The sequence below is a fragment of the Lithobates pipiens genome, unplaced genomic scaffold (genome assembly GCF_037356315.1).
Source record: "Lithobates pipiens isolate NorthernLeopardFrog02 unplaced genomic scaffold, aLitPip1_a1.2 Scaffold_28, whole genome shotgun sequence".
Taxonomy (NCBI): domain Eukaryota; kingdom Metazoa; phylum Chordata; class Amphibia; order Anura; family Ranidae; genus Lithobates; species Lithobates pipiens.
The window spans coordinates 4028310-4047522 of record NW_027507789.1 but is presented as its reverse complement, the minus strand read 5'-3'; the positions used below and the strand labels follow the sequence as shown (position 1 = coordinate 4047522).

At 35.7% G+C, this 19213-nt stretch overlaps 1 protein-coding gene across 1 annotated transcript in view; it reads right to left on the bottom strand.

The window, feature by feature from the left end:
• NTN1 (netrin 1) overlaps positions 1 to 7727 on the bottom strand; it is a 188286-nt gene extending 180559 nt beyond the window's left edge. Inside the window, exon 1 of the mRNA XM_077458592.1 lies at positions 7569 to 7727. The gene's annotated coding sequence lies outside the window, so the exon portion shown is untranslated. The remainder of the gene's footprint in view (positions 1 to 7568) is intronic.
• Between the last annotated feature and the right edge of the window lie 11486 nt (positions 7728 to 19213).

Below are 19213 nucleotides of genomic sequence, written 5' to 3'. Positions count from 1 at the left end.
CCCCTAAGTGAAAATCTCCAAATTGGGCCCAATTAGCCATTTTCCCTCCCTAGTGTCATGTGACTCGTTAGTGTTACAAGGTCTCAGATGTGAATGGGGAGCAGGTGTGTTAAATTTGGTGTTATCGCTCTCACACTGGTCACTGGAAGTACAACGTGGCACCTCGTGGCAAAGAACTCTCTGAGGATCTGAAGATGAGAATTGTTGCTCTACATAAAGATGGCCTAGGCTATAAGAAGATTGCCAAGACCCTGAAACTGAGCTGCAGCACGATGGCCAAGACCATACAGCGGTATAACAGGACAGGCTCCCCTCAGAACAGGCCTCGCCATGGTTCACCAAAGAAGTTGAGGTCACGTGATCAGCGTCATATCCAGAGGTTGTATTTGGGAAATAGACGTATGAGTGCTGCCAGCATTGCTGCAGAGGTTGTAGGGGTGGGGGGTCAGCCTGTCAGTGCTCAGACCATACGCCGCACACTGCATCAAAGTGGTCTGCATGGCTGTCCCCCCAGAAGGAAGCCTCTTCTAAAGATGATGCACAAGAAAAACCACAAACAGTTTGCTGAAGACAAGCAGACTAAGGACATGGATTACTGGAACCATGTCCTGTGCTCTGATGAGACCAAGATAAACGTATTTGGTGTCAGATGGTGACAAGCGTGTGTGGGGGCAACCAGGTGAGGAGGACAAAGACAAGTGTGTCTTGTCTACAGTCAGGCATGGTGGTGGGGGTGTCATGGTCTGGGGCTGCATGAGTGCTGCCGGCACTGGGGGGCTACAGATCATTGAGGGAACCATGAATGCCAACATGTACTGTGACATACTGAAGCAGAGCATGATCCCCTCCCTTCAGAAACTGGACCGCAGGGCAGTATTCCAACATGATAACCACCCCAAACTCACCTCCAACACCACCACTGCCTTACTAAAGAAGCTGAGGGTGAAGGTGATGGACTGGCCAAGCATGTCTCCAGACCTAAACCCTATTGATCATCTGTGGGACATCCTCAGACGGAAGGTGGGGGAGGGGAAGGTCTCCAACATCCACCAGCTCCGTGATGTCATCATGGAGGAGGGGAAGAGGACTCCAGTGGTGACCTGTGAAGCTCTGGTGACCTCCATGCCCAAGAGGGTGAAGGCAGTGCTGGAAAATAATGGCGGCCACACAAAATATTGACACTTTGGGCCCAATTTGGAGATTTTCACTTAGGGGTGTACTGACTTTTGTTGCCAGCGGTTTAAACATTAATGGCTGTGTGTTGAGTTATTTTGAGGGGACAGGAAATTTACACTGTTATACAAGCTGTACACTCACTACTTTACATTGTAGACAAGTGTCATTTCTTCAGTGTTGTCACATGAAAAGAGAGAATAAAATATTTACACAAATGTGACTGAGGGGTGTACTTACTTTTGAGATACTGTGTATATATATATATATATATATATATAGAAACACATAGTGCCTTCAAATAGTGCCTAACTAAAATCTAGTGGAACCAATTGCCTTCAGAAGTCCCCTAATTTGTAAATAGAGTCCACCTGTGTGTAATGTAATCTCAGTATAAATACAGCTGTTCTGTGAAGCCCTCAAAGGTTTGTTAGAGAACCTTAGTGAACAAACAGCATCATGAAGGCCAAGGAACACACCAGACAGGTCAGGGATGAAGTTGTGGAGAAGTATAAAGCAGGGTTGGGTTATAATAAAATCTCCCAAGCTTTGAACATCTCACGGAGCTCTGTTCAATCCATCATCGGAAAATGGAAAGAGTATGGTACAACTGCAAACCTACCAAGACATGGCCGTCCACCTAAACTGACCGGGCCGGGCAAGGAGAGCATTCATCAGAGAAGAGCCAAGAGGTCCATGGTAACTCTGGAGGAGCTGCAGAGATCCACAGCTCAGGGGGGAGAATCTGTCCACAGGACAACTATTAGTCGTCTCTCCACAAATCTGCCCTTTATGGAAGAGTGACAAGAAGAAAGACATTGGAGAAAGAAAGTCATAAGAAGTCCTGTTTGTAGTTTGTGAGAAGCCATGTGGGGGAGGGGGCAGCAAACATGTGGAAGAAGGTGATCTGGTCAGAGGAGACCAAAATTGAACTTTTTGGCCTAAAAGCAAAACGCTATGTGTGGGGGAAACTAACACCGCCCATCCCCCGAACACACCATCCCCACCGTGAGACATGGTGGTGGCAGCATCATGTGGTGGGGATGGTTTTCTTCAGCAGGGACAGGGAAGCTGGTCAGAGGTGATGGGAAGATGGATGGAGACAAATACAGGACAATCTTAGAAGAAAACCTGTTAGAGTCTGCAAAAGACTTGAGACCGGGGCGGAGGTTCCCCTTCCAGCAGGACAACGACCCGAAACATCCAGCCAGAGCTACAATGGAATGGTTTACATCAAAGCATATTCATGTGTTAGAATGGCCCAGTCACAGTCCAGACCTAAATCCCATTGAGAATCTGTGGCAAGACTTGAAAATTGCTGATCACAGACGCTCTCCATCCAATCTGACAGAGCTTGAGATATTTTACAAAGAAGAAGAAGAATGGGCAGAAATGTCCTCTCTAGATGGGCAAAGCTGGTAGAGACACCCCCAAAAAGACTTGTAGAGAAAGGGGGTTCTACAAAGTATTGACTCCGGGGGGCGCCATACAAATGCCCCTCCCCCACACTTTTTACAGATTTATTTGTATCATTTATCATTTTCCTTCCACTTCACACTTTGTGTTGGTCCATCACATAAAATCCCAATTAAATACATTTATGGTTTTGGTTTCAACAAAATGTGGGGAATGTCAGGGGGTATGAATACTTTTTCAATTCATTGTGAATGTGTATATTTTATATATATATATATATTTTTTTTTTATACCAGTCTTAATAATAAATAATAAATTATTAATAAATGTTATCCTATATTATACTATTAATAATACAATTATTTACTATTTACATAATCCTAAATCCTTAAGATAAGGCAGTACAAGGCAGAGTGTTCACCCTTTAAGCCCCATGAGTGCCGCCTTATCTTTTGGATTATACATATCATGCATCCCGGACCCATATACACCACAGTGCATACACTGTGTGTGTGTGTGTGTGTATATATATATATATATGTTTTATTTTTTTAAATTCAAATTGACTTCCTCAGTGTTGCAGGGATATATCAATCTTGAGTTGACAATAAGATTAATATTAATAATATATTATCATAAATTTGATTAATTTTACATAATCCCAAAAGATAAGGCAGTACCCAGAGATCAAGTTTATTACTGAGTTTTCACAATTAAAGCCCCATGAGCGCCGCCTTATTTTATTTATTTTTTATTATTCAAATTGGCTGACTTCCTTGGTGTGGAAGGGATGTTGCAATCTTGGTTTGACAATAAAATTATTATTATTATTAATATGATTATTAATTAAATGTTTATATAATCCCAAAGATAAAAGCAGCACTCAGCGATAAACCTCATCACTGTGTATTCCCCCTTCAAGCCCTATGAGTGGCGCCTTATCTTCTGGATTGTATATCTTATGCTTCACTGTTCTCCCGGACCCATATATTGTTTATATAGAGATATATATCTCTATGTACCTATATTATATATATTTTTTTTATTTATTTTTTTGTTTGTTTTTTGTTTAAATTTCTGTTTTTCAGTGTACATCTTCCCCCATGCGGTCGGACTCAACAGCCCACTGGGATGAAATGTTATTTTTATCAAATGACTTCCAGCAAAGCGCACTAAAAAAAAAAAAAAAAGTTGGTAGATGAAGTATACGGCCAGTTCACCGAGGACAAGTAAAATCTGATCCATTTTAGCAAACGGTGCGGGAATTCCTTTTTATTACCATAGAAATTCTGATGACACAAGTCGTGAAATGAAGCCGTAAGTTGCTAAAAAAATAAAAATGCCCACCAGTGACCCATTTTTTATTGTTCTCTACAGACTTGAAGCTCAGTTTTCTGTCACTTTCAGATCAGCGGCTATTCTTGTTTGTTTAGAGATTATCGAACTGTATTGTAATTGTACTGTCCTCCATTATATTGCAAAGTGCTGAGCAAACTGTTGGCGCTATATAAATCCTGTATAATAATATTATATAAATCCTGTATAATAATAATATATAAATCCAGTATAATAATAATAATAATATATAAATCCAGTATAATAATAATAATATTATAAATCCTGTATAATAATAATATATAAATCCAGTATAATAGTAATAATAATAATAATAATAATAATAATAATATATAAATCCTGTATTATAATAATATATATATATATCCTGTATACTAATTATATATAAACCATGTATAATAATAATAATAATAATAATAATAATATAAATCCTATATAAGAAAAATATATAAATCCAGTATAATAATAATAATAATAATATTATAAATCCTGTATAATAATAATATATCAATCCAATATAATAATAATAATAATATATAAATCCTGTATAATAATATATAAATCCTGTATTATAATAATAATAATAATATATATATATCCTGTATAATAATTATATATAAACCATGTATAATAATAATAATAATAATAATAATAATAATAATAATAATAATAATATAAATCCTATATAAGAAAAATATATAAATCCAGTATAATAATAATATATAAACCATTATAATAATAAAATATAAATCCTGTATAATAATACTAATATACAAATCCTGTATGATAATAATATATAAATCCATAATAATAATAATAATAATAATATATAAATTCTATATAATAAAAATATATAAATCCAGTATAATAATAATAATATATAAACCATTATAATAATAATAATAATAAATCCTGTATAATAATAATAATAATAATAATAATAATATTATAAATCCAGTATAATAATAATAATATATAAATCCTGTATAATAATAATAATATATAAATCCTGTATAATAATATATAATCCTGCATTATAGAAATAATAATAATAATAATAATAATAATATATATATATACACATCCTGTATAATAATAATAATAATATATAAACCATGTATTATAATAATAATAATATATAAATCCTGTATAATAATAATAATAATAATTTTATTTCACCTTTAGTTATAGATTACAATGCAAACAATTGCTTTATGGTCTATTGGGAGTAACGGGCACACTGAGTTATGAGTAGAAACACATTTCTAGAATGTCAGTAAATTAGAAATGAAAAAAGGAAGCAAAATTAGAAGTTAAAAAAAAACGATTAACTCCGGGGATTAATCATTAAAGATTAGAGATGCATCAAAAATATCAGCCGAAAATTGTATTTTCTGCATTTTTTTGATAGAGAGAAAGGTGCTAATAATGGTGCAAAAGCGCAATTTTGCCACCATTGTACTATGCTTACGGTTTGTCTTTCATAGGTCATGCGACTCAAAAAACGCATCAAAAACATAACACAGGTGTGTTACTGATGCGTTTTCAATGCAATTCAAACTTTTGTTTTTTAACTGACCAAAAATGCAGCAAGCATGATTTTTTAGCACTATAATGGAAGCGCAACAAACCAGGGTGAAGACATAGAACTTAAAAGGATGTATTTTTCTTGAACTTTCCTTGCACTAAAGATGCCGATAATGGCCGACAATAAATTCATATTCATTTAAATTCATGATATTAATTAAGACGTTTTTTTAAATCTCATTCTTGTTTTTCAGGCAAGTGCATCCTACATTTTAGGTTTCGGTACCAAAATTTCCAATTCGGTGCACCTCTATTTAAAATATTATTATTATTATTATATTTATTTAAAATATTATTATAATTTAAAATATTAAATTATTATTATTATATTCAAAATATTATTATAATTATTATTAATAATAATAGAACCTTGTGCAAATATGTATTCCATTTAGAGTATACGTTCTCCAACTTATTTTTTTTTTTTATATTTGTATATCCTGCCCATTCTTTTTCACAATGATATGCCAACCTGTGGCCTTTCATACATAGGAAAATGTATAGACGAGTCAAGATTTTCCCTAGAGACTTCTTATAGTTCAGGTTATTTCACATTTTTTCATTATGTCAAACTGCGTTTAAATGAATAAAAAAAAAAACTTGTTCCATTAAAAAATCATACCCACACATTACATAAAATTTTAGAGGAAAACTAAAAAAACATTTTCGCCCCCCCCCCCCTCCACAGTAAATAAGTAGTTCATTCTGCCAAATCCTAGACTTCTTTAATTAATAAATATATTATATATATTACTATACTAATACTATTATATATATATATATATTTTTTTTAATACGAACTTTTATTGAGACAGAAAGAAAAAAATAGGCACATACATTACTATTATATATTATTTTATATTATACATTAAGTATACCCAAGTATACTATTCCTTTTACTATTTCCCTTTTTCTCTTTTTTTATATATCTAACTTTTTTTTCCTGTCTGAATATTTTTATTGAAGGTTTTCACAAAGAGTAGAAAAATGACAATGATGATTTTAAACAATTTCCACAATATGGATTCCTCATATCTCAACAACTTTTTTTTTTTTTTTTTAAATGCCTTTATATGTCTTTAACTATTCTTTTTCAAAACCCTAAGAAATAATCACAGCCCTTTTTACAGCTGACAAATATAAAACCAAATTAATTACCCTCTTGTACTTAATTACTTTTTTTTTTTTTAATAAAATTATTTGTCCTTAGAGGAAAAAAAAAAAAAAAAATGATATAATTCTCACTTAAATAAGCTTACAATAAATCACTATAACAAATCGCATTAAACAGCCACCTCAATTAATTATTTACATAACCCCTGGGTATATTCTAAGGACATTAAAACATACAAAATGCTAGTCTGTTATGTACGCACTATAGATAATAATATATAATTTGCAGGCTTTTTTTTTTTTTTTTTATCAACACAACAATCAGGGCTAGTGGAAAAGGGAAAAAAAAAAAAAGAGAAGGTAGATTTTTTTTTTGTTTTTTTTTTTTTTTTTGCTGCCCAGCAAGTAAATCTACATTTTGTATAAATGCCGGTACAAGCCCGTTTTGAAACGATCGGGGCTGTTTCGTTCGGAGAGTGACAGCTCTATTGAATTGTCAGCAAATAGCATTTTGTGTGTCTTGCTGGCTTTCTCTTGCAGATTAGCCAGTGGGGGATGAATGGCGAGCATTATTCCAACCACTTGGTATTCTGAAATGCCAAAATAATTACTAGGGACTAATTCAAGGCGTTTAGTATTTGGGTAAAGATTAAAAAAAAAAAAAAAAAAAAAAAAGTTACTTAAAAATTGTTACCTTTTTTTTTTTTTTTCCTCCATTATATTAAGTCAAACCGTACATATATACAAACAGCGCAAAAAAAAAAATTGGGGTGCAATTATTTTTTTTTTTTTTAATTTACAAAAATTGGATCCCTTCCCATCCTCGTTATAAAGGTTCTTTGGGCGTCATTCAAGATGTGAAGACAAGAGAATTATTCTAAGCTATTGGACATGACACCCCTATAGAGCGGACGTGGTCTTACCTTCGACGAGCCGGTCTTCCGGAATTATCCGTGTGGCTCCTCGCCTTCGGACCAACTGAGGATGCCCCACAGAAGTCTTTTCCCAAAATATGCAGCCACGTGTTTGGTGTAACGCTGTCCCCCTTGTCTTCTCCACCTGCTCCGGGTCTGGGTGTGACATTCTTCAGCTCTTGTGACGGGTTTCCAAGCTTTTGGAAGGGGTGTGGAGAGTTTGGGGTGGGGGTGGGGGGGGATGGAGGGTGGGGGGCGCCCACGCCTGAAGTGGCACTCTGGCTGGGACCGTGAGGGGTGTTTTTGGAGGATTTCATGGTCCTGTGGTTCCCAAAGAGCCTGAATTGGGGCTAATTTGGCATCCAGAGAGGGGGGGGGGGGGAATCAGCTGCTTCTGTGCGCTAAAAAATAAAAAGGAGAGCCTTACTGTAAAAAATTAATATATAATAATAATAAACGCACACAAAACATTGCATTACAATAATTCAGAACCAAATTATTTGGAAAAAACATTTTTTTTGTTAATTTATATTCAGTTTTAGCCAAAATAAAAAAAGTTTTCAAAAAATGCTTCTGTGTGCTAAACAAATAAAGAGGAGAGCCTTACTGTAAAAAAAAAAAAAAAAAATTAATAATCATAATATATATAATATTATAAAAAAACACACACAAAACATTGCATTACAATTCAGAACCAAATTATTTGAAAATTATATATATATATATATATATATATATATATATATATATATATATATATATATATATATATATATGAATTTATATTCAGTTTTAGCCAAAATAAAAAAAGTTTTTAAAAAATGCTTCTGTGCGCTAAAAAAAATAAAGAGGAGAGCCTTACTGTAAAAAAAAATAAATAAATAAAAAAAAATAATAATAATAATAATAATAATATTATAAAAAACACACACAAAACATTGCATTACAATTCAGAACCAAATTATTTGAAAAAATATATATATATTTTTGTGAATTTATATTCAGTTTTAGCCAAAATAAATTAAAAAAAGTTTTCAAAAATTAGAAAAAAAATATATATTTTTGGGAGAATTTTCCAAAATTTTTTAAAACTTTTTTTTATTTATTTTGGCTAAAACCGAAAATCAATTCACAAATATTATATATATATATATATATATATATATATATATATATATATATATATATATATATATATATATTATATATTTATTCAAATCATTTGGTTCTGAATTATTGCAATGCAGTGTTTTGTGTGTGTTTTTGTTATTTTTTATTATTATTATATATTTTTTTTACAGTAAGGCTCTCCTCTTTATTTTTAGCGCACAGAAGCAGCTGATCCCCCTCCTCTGGAACCAAATTATTTTAAAAAAAATATTTTTTTTGGAGGATTTTCCAAATAATTTGGTGGGAGGGGGGGTCAGCTGCTTCTGTGCGCTAAAAATAAAGAGGAGAGCCTTACTGTAAAAAAATATAATAATAGAAAATAACAAAAACACACACAAAACATTGCATTGCAATAGTTCAGAACCAAAATATTTTAAAAAATATATATATATTTTTTGTGAATTTATATTCAGTTTTAGCCAAAATAAATAAAAAAAAAGTTTTTAAAAATTTGGAAAATTCTCCAAAAAATATATAATTTTTTCAAATAATTTGGTTCCAGAGGAGGTGGGATCAACTGCTTCTGTGCACTAAAAATAAAATAAAAAAGGAGAGCCTTACTGTAAAAAAATAAAATAATATAATATATAATAATGCACACAAAACATTGCATTACAATAATTCAGAACCAAGTTATTTGAAAATATATATATATATTATGAATTTATATTCAATTTTAGCCAAAATAAATTTTTTTTTTTTTTTTTATTTGGAAAATTCTCCAAAAATATATATTTTTTTCAAATAATTTGGCTCTCAATTATTGTAATGCAATTTTGGATATTTTTTTTTTTTAAATAAAATCCGAAAATACAGAACTCTCTCTAAAAACTCTACTGTTCCCAAAATGTTACAGGGATATCAAAGACCCCTCCCATTATATTTTATAGGTTTCTGAGGCACTGAAATCCCTTACATTATATCTATATACATTATATTGCCAAAAGTATTGGGACACCGGCCTTTACACGCACATCAACTTTAATGGCCTCCCAGTCTTAGTCCGGAGGGGTCAATATTGAGTTGGCCCTTTGCAGATATAAAAGCTTTAACTCTTCTGGGAAGGCCGTCCACAAGGTTTAGGAGGGTGTCTATTGGAATGTTTGACCATTCTTCCAGAAGAGCATTTGTGAGGTCAGGCACTAATGTTGGATGAGAAGGCCTGGCTCGCAGTCTTCGCTCCAATTCATCCCAAAGGTGGTCGAGGTGGGGTTGAGGTCAGGACTCTGTGCAGGCCAGTCAAGTTCCTCCACCCCAAACTCGATCTTCCGTGACTTTATGGACCTTGCTTTGTGCACCGGTGATTCCGAGTGATTTTTCTGAGTATTTTTCCGAACGGCTCCGAACCGTTCCGAGTGTCATCGGCGCCCCCCCGGCACCTCTGGCAAAATGCGGTACTGCACACCATATTAGATTGAATTCTGCTAGTTTTACGAATCAACACTCGCAAACCGAGACAGGATTAAAAAAAAAAAAAAGAAAAAGTTACTCGTCTTTCAAAACGCTCGTTAACCGCGTTGCTCGTTACCCATATTTCCACTGTGTGTGTGTATATATATATATATACACTTTTCTGAGTTAAGAATATATACTTGGAATAGTTTAGTGTCTCTTTGCTATCATCATAATAGGATATTGATGGCTGTATAAAAAAGGGTTTTGCGCTAATTAAAAATACATAAATAAGAATTGTGATTGCAGAATAAAAGAAATATAAAGCCTTCTATACGAGGCTCGGTATTTAATAAGAAGGAATATCTCATCGTGTAATCAGGTGTTAGGAGATAAAACCCGACAAGTCATGTCAGTGTAAACAAGAGAATAGCTCAAATATTTGGCGAGCCTGAAAATCAGAACTGACCCCCCCCCCCCAACCCTCCCCCCCCCCGGAGCCCCCCCGAAGCCCCCCTTTTGTGTTCAGAGTTTAGAATCTGACATGTAGATACGTCGGGTTGCCTCGATGGCGCGCTGGCCATTATCTATCTCGGAGATCAGCTGCATTCCGCGGTGAACGATCAATTGGCGTATTGAGTGGCGGCACCGCTTATGGTGCGAACTTTGGAAAAAGGGGGTCCTGTGCCCCCCCCCCCGAAAATAATAACTTACCGGGGGGCTGCAACTATGGATTTGCAATGTGAAGTTTGTGGAGAAAGTAATAATGATCATAGCGATCAAAAATAGATATAAAAAGATGAAGCGCTACCCCAAATAAAACACATACGAGGCTTCGCTAACAATATAGAAACAATACGTGCGCAACAGTGACCCCTAGTGGGGGTAATATATTATAATAAATATAACACTTAGAACTTGTAAATAAATAAAACAAAGCCACTTATCATATGGACTTTGTTTTATTTATTTACAAGTTATAAGTTTTATATTTATTATAATATATTACCCCCACTAGGGGTCACTGTCGTGCACTTATTGATTTAATATTGTTAGTGAAGCATCATATAAGTGCACAACAGTGACCCCTAGTGGGCGTAAAATATTATTATAAATTATTATTATTATTATTATTATTACTATTATTATTAATAAATCATTATTATAAATATAACACTTATAATCTTGTAAATAAATAAAACAAAGCCACTTATCATACGGACTTTGTTTTATTTATTTACAAGCGATAAAGGATTAAATTTATTATAATATATTACCCCCACTAGGGGTCACTGTTGTGCACTTATTGATTTAATATTGTTAGTGAAGCATCATATAAGTGCACAACAGTGACCCCTAGTGGGAGTAAAATATTATTATAAATTATTATTATTAAATCATTAAATCATTATTATCAATATAACACTTATAAACTTGTAAATAAATAAAACAAAGTCACTTATCATATGGACTTTGTTTTATTTATTTACAAGTTATAAGTGTTATATTTATAATAATATATTACCCCATACTAGGGATCACTGCTGTGCACTTATTGATTTAATATTGTTAGTGAAGCATCATATAAGTGCACAACAGTGACCCCCTAGTGGGAATAATATATTATAATAAATATAACATAACTTGTAAATAAATAAAACAAAGTCACTTAATAAATAAAAAAAAAACAAAGTCCATATGATAAGTGACTTTGTTTTATTTATTTACATGTTTTATTTATTTACAAGTTATAAGTGTTATTTATATAGCGCCAACAGTTTACGCAGCTCTTTACAATATAAAAAGGGAGACAATACAGTTATAATACAATAAAATACAAGAGGTTTAAGAGGGTCCTGCTCAAAAGAACTTACAATGTTATATTTATTATAATATATTACTCCCACTAGGGGTCACTGTTTTGCACTTATATGATGCTTCACTAACAATATTAAATCAATAAGTGCACAACAGTGACCCCTATTTTTGTTTTATTTATTTACAAGTTATAAGTGTTATATTTATTATAATATATTACTCCCACTAGGGGTCACTATTGTGCACTTATTGTTTTTATATTGTTAGGGAAGCATCATATAAGTGCACAACAGTGACCCCTAGTAGGGGTAATATATTATAATAAATATAACTTGTAAATAAATAAAACAAAGTCATTTAAGTGTTATATTTATTATAATATATTACTCACACTAAGGGGTAAATGTTGTGTATTTATATGATGCTTCACTAACAATATAAAAACAATAAGTGCACAACAGTGACCCCTAGTGGGAGTAATATATTATAATAAATATAACACTTACGTGACTTTGTTTTATTTATTTACAAGTTATATTTATTATAATATATTACCCCTACTAGGGGTCACTGTTGTGCACTTATATGATGCTTCCCTAACAATATAAAAACAATAAGTGCACAATAGTGACCCCTAGTGGGAGTAATATATTATAATAAATATAACACTTATAACTTGTAAATAAATAAAACAAAGTCACTTTAGTGTTATATTTATTATAATATATAACTTCCACTAGGGGTCACTGTTGTGCACTTATTGTTTTTATATTGTTAGCCAAGCATCATATAAGTGCACAACAGTGTCCTCTAGTGGGAGTAATATATTATAATAAATACAACACATATAACTTGTAAATAAATAAAACAAAGTCACTTATCATATGGACATTGTTTTTTGTTTTTATTTACAAGTGACTTTGTTTTATTTATTTACAAGTTATAAGTGTTATATTTATTATAATATATAACTCCCACTGTTAGTGAAGCATCATAATGTGTTTTATTTGAGGTAGCGCTTCATCTTTATATATATATATTTTTTTTTTTCACTTTTTTCTGCTAAAAACAGTTGGTGTCTAGCAGCAACCTTCAGTATTTAATTACACAGTTATTCATTTATTAGTAGTGCAGAAGTTTTTTTTATATAATTATTTAATAATGATCACAGTGATTTAACGTGAATGTAAAAACAAAAAGTAAATAGAATGTAGAAGGGTTAGAACCCCTTGGGTGAGTTTTATTCCGCTCTTCTGGGGAAATTTGCCTTCTCCACCTGTGCTGGTGAACGTTGTCACTGACACTGATAGTGATGGAAAATCCAATGTGTTTTGAATCATCTTTTCTTTTTTTTTTTTCTTTTCTTTTTTTAAATATGTTTTGAAAAATCATGTATAATAATAATAATAATAATAATATATATAATAATAATATTATTATACATATTATGCATATTATTATTATTATTATTATACATATTATGCATAATAATAATATGCATAATAATATGCATAATAATATGCATAATAATAATAATAATAATAATAATAATAATAATAATATGCATAATAATATGTATAATAATAATATTATTATTATTATGCATAATATTATTATTATACATATTATTATTATTATTATTATACATATTATTATGCATATTTTTATTATTATACATATTATTATGCTTCTTATTATTATACATAATAATAATAAGCATAATAATATGTATAATAATAATAATAAGCATAATAATATGTATAATAATAATAATAATATACATAATAATATGTATAATAATAATAATATGTATAATAATAATATTATGCATAATAATATGTTGGAGTTGTCACAGGAACAGGAAGTGAGGGGAAAATGACCAATGGAGACACCTTTAAACCCTTAAATTCCCTTCTTTCTGGGGAGAACCCTTTTTCTTTTTCTTTTTTATTTTTTAACCTCCTACTGTGTCCCCGAGACAGGAAACAAAAAAGGAGGAAATCACCATTAACAGAAATAATGAAAAAAAACAAAAAAAAAAAAAAAACGGACTAGGGTCTGTATGGGGGTCCATTTATAAAACACTCATCGGACAAACGTCAAACACGTTCGTTAAATCTTGTATGAACCGTAGATTGTAAGCTCTTTGAGGGCGGGGACTGATGTGAATGTACAATGTATATGGAAAGTGCTGTGTAAATTGATGGCGCTATGCAATACATAAATACATTTTGGCTGTAATTTCTCTAATAGACTAATCCCTATGATCCATGTTTCTGCACATGCGTTTTAAATGCATTTTTATGTGTTAGGAAGGTGTGAAAGAACGCTTAGAGGAAGGTTACCGCACACTCAAAATGCACTGCGGTTTTCCTCTACACATGGCTGCAGTGCCACCTCCTGGTGACAATAGTGAACTGCTTTTCAGTGTTACATTCAATGCAATTTTTCTATTCACTGTCAGAATTTTTGTCAACTGAAACAGGAGAGGAATAGGCTGGCTGTAAACTTCAGCTTCCTTCCAACTGGGTTTTTAACACAAAAGGGGGAGATCTGCCGCCGGTGTGGTAAATGGCACTCCCCTCGCTTCTTCTCCATACCCCCCCTAATGCTAAACACTATTGGGGTGGGGGTACTGTGCCGATTGTGAATTTCTTGAATGTAATAAAAAAAAGTGTATTAAAAACGTCACATGAAATTCATAGTTACATAGTTAGTAAGGTTGAATAAAGACAGTTCAACCTGAGAGAGTGTCTACAATTGTCCCTATCCCTGTACATTGCACACTCACATCAGTCCCTACCCTCAAGGAGCCCACAATCAAAGGTCCCCATTCATATACTAGGGACCAATTTTGGACAGAAGCCAATTAACCTACCTGCATGTCTTTGGAGTGTGGGAGGAAACCGGAGTACCCGGAGGAAACCCACGCAGGCACAGGGAGAACATGCAAACTCCAGGCAGGTAGTGTCGTGGTTGGGATTTGAACCAGCGACCCTTCTTACTGCTCGGTGAGAGTGCTACCCACTACACCACTGTGCCGCCCACTACACCACTGTGCCACCCACTGCACCACTGTGCCACCCTGATTGCTCATACAGTGTGAAAGTATTCGGCCCCCTTGAACTTTTCAACCTTTTTTCCACATTTCAGGCTTCAAACATAAAGATATAAAATGTTTATTTTTTGTGAAGAATCACCAACAAGTGGGACACAATTGTGAAGTGGAAGGAAATCTATTGGATTTTTGAAACTTTTTTTAACTAATAAAAAAATGAAAAGTGGGGCGTGTAAAATGATTGGGCCCCCTTGCGTTAATACTTTGTAGAGCCGCCTTTTGCTGCGATTACAGCTGCAAGTCGCTTGGGGTGTCTCTATCAGTTTTGCACATCGAGAGACTGAAATTCTTGCCCATTCTTCCTTGCAAAACAGCTGGAGCTCAGTGAGGTTGGATGGAGAGCGTTTGTGAACAGCAGTTTTCAGCTCTTTCCACAGATTCTCGATTGGATTCAGGTCTGGACTTTGACTTGGCCATTCTAACACCTGGATACGTTTATTTGTGAACCATTCCTTTGTAGATTTTGCTGTATGTTTGGGATCATTGTCTTGTTGGAAGATAAATCTCCGTCCCAGTTTCAGGTCTTTTGCAGACTCCAACAGGTTTTCATCCAGAATGGTCCTGTATTTGGCTGCATCCATCTTCCCCTCAATTTTAACCATCTTCCCTGTCCCTGCTGAAGAAAAGCAGGCCCAAACCATGATGCTGCCACCACCATGTGTGACAGTGGGGATGGTGTGTTGAGGGTGATGAGCTGTGTTGCTTTTACGCCAAACATATCGTTTTGCATTGTGGGCAAAAAGTTGGATTTTGGTTTCATGTGACCAGAGCACCTTCTTCCACATGTTTGGTGTGTCTCCCAGGTGGCTTGTGGCAAACTTTAGAAGAGACTTTTTATGGATATCTTTGAGAAATGGCTTTCTTCTTGCCACTCTTCCATAAAGGGCAGATTTGTGCCGTGTACGACTGATTGTTGTCCTATGGACAGACTCTCCCACCTCAGCTGTAGTTCTCTGCAGTTCATCCAGAGTGATCATGGGCCTCTTGGCTGCATCTCTGATCAGTCTTCTCCTTGTCTGAGCTGAAAGTTTAGAGGGACGGCCAGGTCTTGGTAGATTTGCAGTGGTCTGATACTCCTTCCATTTCAAAATGATCGCTTGCACAGTGCTCCTTGGGATGTTTAAAGCTTGGGAAATCTTTTCGTATCCAAATCCGGCTTTAAACTTCTCCACAACAGTATTACGGACCTGCCTGGTGTGTTCCTTGGTCTTCATGATGCTCTCTGCGCTTTCAACAGAACCCTGAGACTATCACAGAGCAGGTGCATTTATACAGAGTCTTGATTACACACAGGTGGATTCTATTTATCACCATCAGTCATTTAGGACAAGATTGGATCATTCAGAGATCCTCGCTGAACTTCTGGAGTGAGTTTGCTGCACTGAAAGTAAAGGGGCCGAATCATTTTGCACGCACCACTTTTCAGTTTTTTATTTGCTAAAAAAGTTTAAATTATCCAATAGATTTCGTTCCACTTCACAATTGTGTCCCACTTGTTGGTGATTCTTCACAAAAAATAAAAATTTTATATCTTTATGTTTGAAGCCTGAAATGTGGCAAAAGGTTGAAAAGTTCAAGGGGGCCGAATACTTTCGCAAGGCACTGTACCTGTAAAGTAAGAAAAGACCCTTGCATGCGGGTGCCATCTGCACAGGATGAACGCTACTGCCAGTCATCTCTGACTCCGCCTACAAAACATTAATAATAAACATTTGATGTTGAAGGTTTATTGTAAGCTGCAAAACATTCATAAAAACAGTTCATTTGAAATGCTTTTCTGCAACTGGACTTTTTTTTTTAGTCATGTGACCGTCAGAACCAATCAGGGCTGCGCAGACACATACATCAGAGTAATAGAAGCCCCTCCCCTGAGGATCTTTCCCTGCAGAACACAAAGAACAGGGGAAGACCATGTGACCGCACAACAGCGCTGCAGGAAGAAGATACGATGAGGGATTTAAAAAAAAAAGGTATAAATAAATAACACACAGCGGAAGGATGTATAAGATTTATATGAAGGAATTGCGGCCATTAACACTTCTCTTCTGTTTAGTATCACTTTAAGAATCTTCTCTCAGCCGGAGCGCCGGCGGGGGGGACCCGAGAAGAGGAGGATCCGGGGCTGCTCTGTGCACAACCATCACACAGAGCAGGAAAGTATGACGTGTTTCTTATTTTATTATAATAAAAGGATAAATAAAGCTTTCATGTGTCTCGAAGGTCCGCTGTAAGACGGAGCCAGCAGGCCGGGTTTTCTGGCGAAAGGGAAAGGTCACATCTCTTCTGTCCCTCCCCTCCCCCGCTCACCATCTTCTCCGGCCCTGGAAACGCTCCTCCCATACTCGGCACGCAGTGGGGTGATCAGTGGTGCGCTCTGTCTCTGGGAAACAGAGCATCACTGGTCACGGTAAAGAGCCCACGACATAGGCTCTGTACCATGTGATCAGCTGCGTCCAATCACAGTGTAAACAGGAAATACTGGTTATCGGCGTTCCTCATCTCACACTGGCAGCGCATGAGGATAGGAGAGGCGGTAAGCGGCATTCCTCAGCGATGACATCTACTCTGATAATCAGGGCACTAATCATCAGTGCTGCCTATCAGTACCCATCAGTGCTGCCTATCAGTGCCCGTCAGTGCTGCCTATCAGTGCCCGTCAGTGCTGCCTATCAGTGCCCGTCAGTGCTGCCTATCAGTGCCCGTCAGTGCTGCCTATCAGTGCCCGTCAGTGCTGCCTATCAGTGCCCGTCAGTGCTGCCTATCAGTGCCCATCAGTGCTGCCTATCAGTGCCCATCAGTCATGCCCATCAGTGCCACCCCCTCAGTGATGCCCATCAGTGCCACCCCCTCAGTGCCGCCTATCAGTGCCCATCAGTGATGCCTATCAGTGCCCATCAGTGATGCCTATCAGTGCCCATCAGTGATGCCTATCAGTGCCCATCAGTGATGCCTATCAGTGCCCATCAGTGATGCCTATCAGTGTCCAGTGATGCCTATCAGTGTCCAGTGATGCCCATCAGTACCACCCCATCAGTGATGCCTATCAGTTCCCATCAGTGCTGCCTATCAGTGCCCATCAGTGCTGCCTATCAGTGCCCATCAGTGCCACCCCATCAGTGATGCCCATGAGTGATGCCTATCAGTTCCCATCAGTGCCTATCGGTGATACCTATCAGTTCCCATCAGTGATGCCTTTTAGTGCCCATCAGTGCCTATCAGTGCCTATCGGTGATACCTATCAGTTCCCATCAGTGATGCCTTTTAGTTCCCATCAGTGCCTATTGGTGATACCTATCAGTTCCCATCAGTGATGCCTATCAGTGCCCATCAGTGCCACCTATCAGTGCCCGTAGGTGCTTGTTATCAGTGCTGCCTATCAGTGCCCATCAGTGATGCCCATCAGTGCCACCCCCTCAGTGATGCCCATCAGTGCTGCCTATCAGTGCCCATCAGTGATGCCTATCAGTGCCCATCAGTGCTGCCTATCAGTGCCCATCAGTGCTGCCTATCAGTGCCTATCAGTGCTGCCCATCAGTACCACCCCATCAGTGCTGCCTATCAGTTCCCATCAGTGCTGCCTATCAGTGCCCATCAGTGGTGCCCATCGGTGATGCCCATCAGTTCCCATCAGTGCCTATCGGTGATACCTATCAGTTCCCATCAGTGATGCCTTTTAGTGCCCATCAGTGATGCCTATTAGCACCCATCAGTGATGCTTTTCAGTGGCCATCAGTGCCGTCTATCAGTGCCCCCCATCCGTGTCCATAAGTGATGCCTATCAGTGGCAATCAGTGCTACCTCATCAGTGCCTATCATTGATGAATGTGCCCATGAGTGCTGCCTATCAATGCCCATCAGTGCTGCATATTTTTGCCACCTTTAAGTACCCATTAGTTCTTCATATTAGTGTCTCCTCATTAGTGCCTATCAATGCCCATGAGTGCCGCCTCATCAGTGCCAACTCATCAGTGCTGCATATAAATGCCCCCTCATCAGTGCCTACTAGTGTCCATCAGTGAAGGAAAACAATGACTTATTTATAACACTTTATAACAGAAACTTAAGAAAAAAACTTTTAATTTTGTTTTGTTTGTTTAGCAAAAAAAAAAAGTGGGGATTAAATATCCCCAAAAGAAATCTCTATTGGTCTAAAAAC